The 9,799-nt window shown below is 46.9% G+C and overlaps 1 long non-coding RNA gene across 1 annotated transcript in view; it reads right to left on the reverse strand.

Moving 5' to 3' along the window:
• Positions 1-1,267: 1,267 nt before the first annotated feature.
• The window catches only part of LOC128314925 (uncharacterized), a 37,247-nt gene continuing 28,715 nt past the window's right edge, over positions 1,268-9,799 (reverse strand). Inside the window, exon 2 of the long non-coding RNA XR_008297218.1 lies at positions 1,268-5,564. This is a non-coding gene — a long non-coding RNA (uncharacterized LOC128314925). The remainder of the gene's footprint in view (positions 5,565-9,799) is intronic.

The following is a 9,799-nucleotide window of genomic DNA, read 5'->3' on the forward strand; positions in this document are numbered from 1 at the left end:
CTAAGTAGATCCTCAGGAAAAGTGTACATGCCTTCAAGCTTTAACAAATGTTGCTTTAAGACCTCTGAGTCCAGGTTCTGCAGAGAAAGTGGGGAGGGGAAAGGCTTCACTTCTCGGATTCCCAGTTTTATCTTGTTTTGTTTCAGTCATACCGTAAGGAGAAAAAAAATCTAAATCTCCAGGGCTTGTTCACACAACCACGTGTCTACTGACCATCTGTTGTATGGGGGGCACACAATTTTAGGCACCGGGGATGCAGCAGTGAACACAGACTCCACTGCCAAGGGCCTCGCATCCGGTGGGGAGATGGGCAGTGATCCAGTAAATGATCAAGAACATAACAGACCGTGATAAGGGACGTGCCGGGGGGAGGGTCCCACCTTCAGCCTGGCATCAGGGCGAGCAGAGACCTGGAGGAAGAGGGAGAGTCACCAGGGGCAAGCGTGGGGCAGGATACCCATGCTGCACAAAAAGGCAGGTGGCTTGTTGTTCTTTTGACACGGGGGCTAAGAGCACACACATGCAAGATCACACAACTCACCAAGGCCAAGGCAGCTGGCAAAATCCGGCTCCATACTGAAGCTATAAGTAGGTGTTGAACTTTGATGAGCCATACCAAGGACTAAAACCCCACAGGGCCTCTGGGCAATGGCCCCAGCCACACACAGAAAGGCAGAGGTTGACCCCCCCAGAGGTCAACCTCCATCCCCCAACCCACAACCCCCAGTGATCAACAAGGCAGAGTCTATTGGACCGGGGCTCCCCCTGACTCTTGAGGCAGGAAGCCTCAGGTGTGGACATTCTGCTCTGAGCCAGAGAAGGATCAGAGCATCCCCAGTGGTTTCTCATCCAACAAGGAATGTCTCAGCTGCCAAATGACACAAGCCTGGCTTCTGCAATGGCCCCCGGCCACACACAGAAAGGCAAAGGTTGACCCCCGCCCCCAGACGTCAAGCCCCATCCACACCCAGAGCCGGGAAGTGGACAAGTGTGTGTCAGACCAGAGGTGGCAGTCACTCTGTGAGTCACCAGCTTTGGGCACAGCCTATCACCCCTCTGAGCCTCCGTCTTCATGTCCGTAAAGTGAGCTTGGTAAAACCTCACAGGGCAACGCAAGCATTCTATCCGACCCCATCAGGGAGAGTAGGGAAAAGGACCTTTCAAAGTGACATGTGAAGGAAATGTTTCCCTTTGTGACTACATGGGAGGACGGATGGACCTTGAGGGCATTATGCTAAGTGAAATAAACCAAACAGAGAAAAACAAGTACCATATGATCTCACTTAAATGTATTCTTTAAAAAAATGAACTCATAGAAATGGAGAACACACTGCTGGTGGCCAGAAGAGTGTAGGCAATGGGTGAAATGGGTGAAGGAGGTCAAAAGGTACATATTTCTAGTTATAAAATAAATCAGTCCTAGGGATGCAATGCAAAGCTTGGTGACCATAGTTAATAACACTGTATTGTATATTTGAAAGTTGCAAAGAGAGTAGGTCTTAAAATCTCTCATCACGAGACAAAGAACAGTCTATAGCTACGTGTGGAGATGGGTGTTCACTAGACTTTTCGCGGTGATCGTTTTGCAATATATGCATATGTGCAGTCATGCTGTGCACCTGAAACTAATATAATGTTATATGCCGATCATACCTCAATGAAAAAATTGGCATATGAGTAATGAGCTCGTCTACAGCTAAAGCTTCTGAATATGTGTGTGGATCTGTGTGTGTGCATGTTTGCATATGCGCTGAGAAAATTCCAGAAGAATCCACACATCACAGTGGAAGTGGAGAGAGTACAAGTGGAGTCTTGATCCTTCTCACATGCTACTTGTCTCACGCTTTCTCTCTCCCACACTGTGCTGCTATAATTTTTATCACGAAAACACAAATTTCAGAGGAAACAAGGATTGTCACAGTGGGGGAAGGGGACCATGGTTGGTGCACAGAACAGGTGAGCAGTTTTTCTTTTGTGACACCATGAAGACACCTCTCCCAGGAGTCAGCCTGGGGTCCCTCTACACCAAGCAGGGAGGCTGCCTGGTGGCTGGAGTCTCTCTTTTCCTTTCCTCGGCCTTTGGGAAGGAACAGGCTCCGGATTCAGCCCAACAGAGTTCGGATCCCAGCCCTGCTCCTCGCTGGCTGTGTGACCTTGGACAAGTCACTTGTCCTCTCCGCGCTTCATGCCCTCCTCAGGAAGATGGAAAGGGGGACTTACACCTCCCAGGTAGTTTGTTCTTCAACAACAACAACAGCAACAACAACAACAAAAAAACTGTACCAGAGACTCTATGCCAGACATGGTGCTTCAACCCAAAACCCAGGATGAACAAAACAGATAAGGTCTCTGGATGGTGGTGCTCATGTCTGATGGGAGAAGCCGATGGGAAACAAGACCAAGTCAGATGGTGGGGTGGTAATGAAGGAAATTAACAGAATGAGAAGCAGCAAGTGACCAAGGAGGCGATCGGGGAGGGCTGCCCTGTGGAGTTGACCTCTGAGCAGAAACCTGAGTGACATGGAAGAGTGAACAGTGAATAACGATCGCTCTTTGCCCCTAAAGCCACAGCAGGAATGTAAACACCCGGCACACAGTGAGGTAATCAAATGGCTTGAAAACTGTCATTCCTCCTTCCTTCCTCAGACATGCTGAGGTAAACAAAGACAATAGAGGCAATTTCCCTCAGTATCCATCCGGGAGGGAAGCAGGAACCAGCCCTGTAGGGAGATCCACGGTGGTGAAATGTGGCCCAACACTCAAGCTGGAAACAGTTGTTCCATTTCAGTCGCCGTAATAAAGATCAGGAAACCCAGCCAGCCCCCAAAGCATGCCAAGGGCCAGACCCATAAGCTGGAGTTTCCAGCTTCTTGGCATAAGGACCAGGAGAGCAAAGAAGCTGGCTTTGGAAAAAGAAGGCTGAAGGGAAACTTCAGGAAAGTCCTGGGGCCCCAAAATAGCTGCATCAACTTCCGCTGCACAGGACTTTAGGGGAGGTGCCAGCTCTGGAAAGTAGTCAGACCACCCCCACCGCTCCAGCAGTGGGGGTCGCCATCAACAGAGATCATCCCTGGAGGGTAAAAGGCTATTTCTCATGCAAAAGCCAAGGAGGGGGGCCCAAGGATGTCACAGAAAAACAAAAACAAAACCAGAAGGGCGTGCAAGGGAACAGGCAGGACTTTGCCCCCCTCCCATTCTGATGTCTGCTTAGCCAGCAGACAAGGGAGCCACCCTGGTGCAGAGGAACTGTTGAACCCCCCTCTGCGGAGACATGTGGAGTGGACACCAACCCAGCTCAAGACACTGGACTACCACAGGAGTCTTTGGCCGCCTCCCGACAGCCTCTTGGGGTCAAATGAGAATATGGCGTTGGGTCAGTGGTGGGCACCTGCAGGCAATCCGAGGAGATTAGAGAAATGGCGTCCATTCTCTGCCAAAGGCTACCTCCACTCTCCGTGACAGTTAAGCTCTCTGGATTCCAGAAATAGCTACTCTGTGGCCCCATCAACCTGGCAGTGGTGGCGGCTCTCAGCTGATGCTAGCCCCAGGACGCTGCACTAGCCTCGACGGTTTCCCTTGGCCCTGCCCATAGCTTTGTAAAGGGCTCCGTCTTCCAGTCACCCTTATTTAACCACTTAAGGTCCCTGCCCATTACAGGGTTTAGCGACTTCAAGATACACACAGTCACACCCTTACACACACACACACACACACACAAACACACACACACCAATGCATCCACGCGTGCACACAGTGGCACGCTTACACACGCACACTCACCGAGCACACACAAACACACATGCACACAGATTTACACACATGCTCCCATCCATGCACCCAATTACGTGGATACACTCACATACACACACCCTCACACATGCATACACACAGTAGCACCAACGCACACACAGTCACACATACACTTAGACACAGACACGCTCACACACATATTGAATTAATGGAGACCAAAGGCCAGGCCAGAGCCTGCTGTCCCCAAAATTCCAGCAGAGGGCGTCGCCCACACACCCAAGAAAGGAAAGAGACCCACAGCAGTGAGTGACAGCAGGCTCCTGTCCTTTAGCATCAATACACGCAGGTGCAGCAGAGTCCTGGGGATCGATGGGCTTCATGCCTCTCGTCTTCCCTTTCTCATTAATTCACCATCACAGTCCTTAGCAGAAACTCAAAGCCTGTTTGTAGTGCAAGAGGAGACATTGAACACAAGTAGAGCTCACTCTTTGGAGGAGTTAGCTGCACGATGGAGGGAAGAAATGGTTCATCAGTGGGAAAGTGGGTCAAGGGAAGGGACTTTTTAAGACTGAGGAAACAACCACATTTTCTGTGTTCCAATGGGAATTACTTAATGGAGGTCAGGATACATGATCAATAGACAAAAATGTATACAGAAGATATTCTACCTAGAATATAAAACATAGAAATTCTATTTCTATATTCCAGGGATTAGAAAACTATGGTCCATGGACCAATCTGGCCTGTGGCCTGTTTTCGTATGGTCTATAAGCTAAGAGGTGTTTTTATATTTTAAGAGGACTGTAGGGGGCACCTGGGTGGCTCAGTCGGTTCAACGTCCGACTTTGCTCAGGTCATGATCTCACGGTCTGTGAGTTCAAGCCCTGCATCAGGCTCTGTGCTGACAGCTCAGAGCCTGGAACCTGCTTCAGATTCCGTGTCTCCCTCTCCCTCTCTGCCCCTCCCCCAATCACACTCTGCCTCTGTCTCTGTCTCTGTCTCTCCCTCTCTCAAAAATAAGACGATTGTAAAAGGAGAAGAGGGGCAAGAGGAAGAGGAGATCCTGAATGGGATGTGCAAAGCCTAAAATGTTTCCCATATGGTCTTTTGCAGAAAAAGAATGCCAAATCTGCTGGATAGAAGCAATAAACAATCGGAACAATATTTTCACATACCCATTTTAAGTATTATGCACCAGAAAAAGTGAAATACTGAGGTATAAATCTAACAAAATGTGTTCCAGATTTCTATGAAGAAAATTTTAAAACACTTGTGGAAGAAACCCAAGAAGGCCCAAATTCATGGAGAGATAAGCAATATTCATGGATTGAAAGACTCCACCTTGTGAAGATAGTAAGGCTCTGCAAATTGATTTATAGATTTGAAGAAATCACAACCCTAATCCCAGCAGGACTTTTTGTAGAAATAGATAAGCTGATGATAAAATTTACATGAAACTGCAAAAGACTTAGAGTAGGCAAAAATTTCTTGACAAGGACAATTTTAACGGAAGCTTTGCATTGGTTTGCATTTCCCTAAGGTCTAATGATGTTGTCCATCTTGTCATGCACTTATTGGACAATGAAAGAGCATTTTTTAAACAGAAGATGACGTGTAAATGTAAATGCACATTTTAGATGTAAATATAATTTTTACTTGCATAACATTACATATGAATACAAGCTGGAAGTATACGTGAGAAAATATGAAGGGATTATTTTGACTTGTTGGAATTATGGATATAAAAGTGATTTTTATTTCTTACTTTTTCTTCTTGGTGTTTTCTTCTAGGAAGATGTATTATTTTGGGGCACCTGGGTGGCTCAGTCAATTGAGCCTTTGACTCTTTTTTTTTAGGACTAATTATATTAAGTTTACTTATTTATTTTGAGAGAGACAGAGAGAGAATGCAAGCAGGGGAAGGGCGGGGGGGTTGACAAAGGGTCTGAAGTGCGGGCTCTGTGCTATTAACACAGAGCCCAATGTGGGGCTTGAACTCATGAACCGTGAGAAGGTGGCCTGAGCTGAAGTCAGATGCTTAGCCGACTGAACCACCCAGACGCCCCAGGAGCATCTGACTCTTGATTTCACCTCAGGTCATGGTCCCAGGGTAGTGACATCAAGCTACGTGGGTTCGCTCTCCCCATCCCTCTGCCTCTCACTCCACTGGCAATTTCTTTCAAAAAAAAAAAAACCAGATGTATCGTTTTGGGAATATGAAAAAAAATTTTTGGTTTATTCATTTGTTGGGTGTGCGGGGGGTGGAGGTGGGGGCGGGCAGAGGAAGAAGGAGAGAGAATCCCAAGCAGGCTCCGCGCTGTCAGTGCAGAGCCCAACATGGGGCTCGAACCCACGATCCTTGAGATCATGACCTAAGCAGAAACCAAGAGTTGGACGCTTAACCCACTGAGCCACTCAGGCACCCCAATGGGAAAAGTAATTTTAGTTAAGAACTCGGCAAGAAAAACATGTTATTTTCAGCTTAGAATATACTAAATATTTATTCATTTAAGGTTGCAATGTTCCTTTCTTATTTTGCAGTCACTAGGCCTCCTGGGCCCCCCATCTGTGGGCCCAGAAAGGTTTGGAGGCCCTGGACTCAGTAGCCCAGGGCAGGTACTCCTACAGCCTGAGAGGAGGGAGTCACGGAGTGGCTGCTGTCTGAGGTGCTGAAGGAGGCCCTTCCGCTCCCACCCCCCACCCCCCACCCCCACCCCCCACCTTCTTTTCTCTCTTGGGACCCTCGTGACCTCCACCTCTTGAAACACGTAAGCAAAAATGAAGTCCGGATCATGCCTCTTTAGACGGATTTTTTTTTTTTTTTTTTAGTTCCTAGCTTCATGGCCAGCTTGGCATCAAAGGCCCTTGAAGTTACTCAGAGGTAACTATGGATATTCAGAACTAACTGGATCTTCTTTTTTTCTTTTTCTTTTGATTTAAACATTCGTTATTTTAATCTTTTATAATTTACGTCCAAATTAGTTCGCATATGGTGCGACAATGATTTCAGGAGTAGATTCCTTAGTGCCCCTTTCCCATTTAGCCCATCCCCCCTCCCACAACCCCTCCAGTAACTCTCAGTTTGTTCTCCGTATTTAAGAGTCTCTTCTGTTTTGTCCTCCTCCCTGTTTTTATATTATTTTTGTTTCCCCTCCCTTATATTAACCTGTTTTGTCTCTTAAAGTCCTCATATGAGTGAAGTCATATGATATTTGTCTTTCTCCGACTGATTAATTTCACTTAGCATAATAGTTCCATCCACGTAGTTGCCAATGGCAATATATCATTATTTTTCATTGCTGAGTGATACTCCATTGTGTGTGTGTGTGTGTGTGTGTGTGTGTGTGTATATATACATATATACACGTATCTTCTCTATCCATTCATCCATCAATGGACATGTGGGCTCTTTCCATACTTTGGCTATTGTCAAAAGCGCTGCTATAAACATTGGGGTGCATGTGCCCCTTTCATATAGCACACCTGCATCCCTTAGATAAATACCCAGTAGTGCAATTGCTGGGTTGTACGGTAGTTCTATTTTTGGTTTTTTGAGGAACCGCCATACTCTTTTCCAGCGTGGCTGCACCAGCTTGCGTTCCCAACTAACTAGATCTTCTAATGATATATTTCTTCACAGAAGATTGTCACATTTCCCAATACTTAAATTTAACTTTTGTGACTACAGCCTTTTAAATGTTAGAATGCGATGCAAAAAGAAGAGAGTACTTACCACCTACTGATTGAGTGATGTTGCACATGTTTGCTTATTCAGTCTCTCCATCAGTGTAACAAGGTGGCTATAACTGTATGGTAAGAGAACACAGCCTCAGAGAGACCGACAATTTCCCCCCACCCAAACAGCTAGTGAATAGCAGACTGTGATTGTGACCTTGGCAGTAAAACTCCAAGGTGCCGTGGATCCAGGGTCATCTGAACCTAATTGCATCTAGTTATCTGCCCCACCTTCCTTGAAGAGTAGTCTTACCTCCTTGATCCAGGATGAAGCTGCAGGTCCCCACATCCCCCCAAGACGCAGCAAAGAAGAAAGGGGAAACTGGACAGAGAGAGTGTCTACCTCTCCATAAGGAGAGCTTCTAGAATTACCAGGTACTCTTTGACTTTTCCTATGGGACAGAGTATAGTCATTTAGCCAATCTAGTTTCAAGAAAAGCTTTCAAATGCAATCTGTATTTCAGCCTGCCATGCACCTAAACTAAAAACTAAAGGTTATAGGAAGGCAAAAATGAATATGAGGATACACAGTTAGCAGTCTCCAGCACAGTCCATCCTGTTGACAAAACATCCAATGTGTACGCCGCTCTCTAACCAGGAACATCCCAGGAGGAGCCAATCTCAAAGGCCACCTGCTACCTCCATGTAGCCCAAATTCCAAAATCTCTGGGGGATGTGCTGTCCCCTCCCTTAAACCCTGATGTGAGATTTTGTGGTCCACAAATCTATACACTTAAAGGCAATCATCGCCCTCAATATGTTCAACAATAGAGGGATAACTGGATCATCACCATTTAAAATTCCAACTGAGGGGTGCCTGGGTGGCTCAGTTGGTTAAAGGTCCTACCCTTGATTTTGACTCAAGTCATGATCTCACAGCCGTGAGACTGAGCCCCATGTTGAGCCCTGAGCTGGATGTGAAGCCTGCTTAAGATTCTCTCTTTCCCTGGTCCTCTGCCCCTCCCACACCTGCACTGGTTCTCTCTCTCTCTCTCTCTCTCTCACACACACACACACACACACACACACACAAACTAAAATGAAATGGATAAAATTCCAACTGAGACTTCGTGTTCCATTAATGGCAAGCTAGGTCATTGGGATTAACCTTTCAATTTAAAAAACACAACTCTCATAGCTGGATACTTTTCCAATTAGTTTTTTTTTAAGTTTACTGATTTATTTGAGAGAGACAGAGACAGTGCAAGTGGGGGACGGGCAGAGAGAGAGAGAGAGGGAGGGAGGGAGAGAGAGAATCCCAAGCAGGCTCCACGCTGCTAGCACAGAGCCCCATGCAGCCCTCAAACCCACGAAACTGTCAGACCACGACCTGAGCCAAAACCAAGAGTTGGACGCCTAACCAACTGAGCCACCCAGATGCCCCCTTTTCCAATTTCTTAAATGCATACATGACCTGAAAAGACAGTAAAGAATTACAAAGATGCCACTCAAGGGGCACCTGGGTGGCTCAGTCAGTTGGGCGTCCGACCTCGGCTCAGGTCATGATCTCACAGCTCGTGAGTTCAAGCCCTGCATCGGGCTCTGCTGACAGCTCAGAGCCTGGAGCCTGCTTCCGATTCTGTCTCCCTCTTTCTCTGCCCGTCCCCTGCTTGTGCTCTCTCTCTCTCTGTCTCTCAACAATGAATAAATGTGGGGACAAAATTGTAACAAAGATGCCCCTCAAATGAAAAAAGAAGCCTGGGGGCTCCTGGGTGGCTCAATCAGTTGAGCATCTGACTTTGGCTCAGGTCATGATCTCCCGGTCCGTGAGTTCGAGCCCCTCATCAGGCTCTGTGCTGACAGCTCAGAGCCTGGAGCCTGTCTGACCCTCCCCTGCTCATGCTCTCTCTCTCTCTCTCTCTCTCTCTCTCTCTCTCTCTCTCTCTCTGTCAAAAGTAAATAAATATTTAAAAAAAGAAAAGAAAAAAGAAACCTGGAGTTAAGGAGCATGAATTATACTTTTGCGCTGGAGCGAGTCAGGGAAGTGTGAAACTGTTTTGACGGCCTCACGGCCAGGGGAGAAAAATCAAAGCCTAGAGTGACATGGGAAAGAAAAGTTGTAAGAAGATCCTCCTTACATAGGTGGAAGCCTCCAGGAGCTACACTGCTCAGGGGGAGAACACACCGGTAGAGGGGACTGCAAGTGTGGCCTCTGCTGGAATTTAAACTGCCTCAGTGATCTTGGCACCACAAGCCTTGAACTCCATTGAACATCATCCTTGACCAGCAAGGCTCCAAGAATGCCTCCTAGAGAAAGCTACCTTCTCCAAATTCTACACATGTTATTTCAAATATGATAACGGATACTCAAGCA

Source organism: Acinonyx jubatus, chromosome A2, assembly GCF_027475565.1.
Source record: "Acinonyx jubatus isolate Ajub_Pintada_27869175 chromosome A2, VMU_Ajub_asm_v1.0, whole genome shotgun sequence".
Lineage (NCBI taxonomy): Eukaryota > Metazoa > Chordata > Mammalia > Carnivora > Felidae > Acinonyx > Acinonyx jubatus.